This window comes from Colobus angolensis, unplaced genomic scaffold, assembly GCF_000951035.1.
Source record: "Colobus angolensis palliatus isolate OR3802 unplaced genomic scaffold, Cang.pa_1.0 Scaffold420, whole genome shotgun sequence".
Taxonomy (NCBI): Eukaryota; Metazoa; Chordata; class Mammalia; order Primates; family Cercopithecidae; genus Colobus; species Colobus angolensis.
Genome location: NW_012117600.1, coordinates 310,037 through 310,663, shown reverse-complemented (window position 1 = coordinate 310,663; position 627 = coordinate 310,037). Strand labels below are relative to the sequence as shown.

Genomic DNA, 627 nt, shown 5'->3' with positions numbered 1-627 from the left:
TGGCACAATCTTGGCTCACTGCAAGCTCTGCCTCCCAGGTTCAGCCATTCTCCTGTCTCAGCCTCCCAAGTAGCTGGGACTACAGGTGCCCACCACCGTGCCTGGCTAATTTTTTTTTTTTGCATTTTTTAGTAGTGATGGGGTTTTACCGTGGTCTCAATCTCCTGACCTTGTGATCTGCCCACCTCTGCCTCCCAAAGTGCTGAGATTACAGGCGTGAGCCACCGCACCCAGCCACCCATATTTATTCTTGTGCAGCAGAGAGATATAAAAAAACTATAGGTCCGAGGTCAGGAGTTCGAGACCAGCCTGGCCAACATGATGAAATCCCATCTCTACTAAAAATACAAAAAATGAACCAGGTGTGGTGCCACATGCCTGTAATCACAGCTACTCGGGAGGCTGAGGCAGGAGAACAGCTTGAACGTGGGAGGTGGAGGTTGCAGTGAGCTGAGATCACACCACTGTATTCCAGCCTGGGTGACAGGGTGAAACCCCGTCTCTACTAAAAAATACAAAAAATTAGCCGGGCGTGGTGGCAGGCGCCTGTAGTCCCAGCTACTAGGGAGCCTGAAGCAGGAGAACAGCGTGAGCCCGGGAGGCGGAGCCTGCAGTGAGCTAAGATCG

The 627-nt window shown here is 52.2% G+C and overlaps 1 protein-coding gene across 1 annotated transcript in view; it reads left to right on the top strand.

The window, feature by feature from the left end:
• EXD1 (exonuclease 3'-5' domain containing 1) overlaps positions 1 to 627 on the top strand; it is a 57,995-nt gene that overhangs the window by 52,596 nt on the left and 4,772 nt on the right. The gene's annotated exons all lie outside the window — the stretch shown is intronic.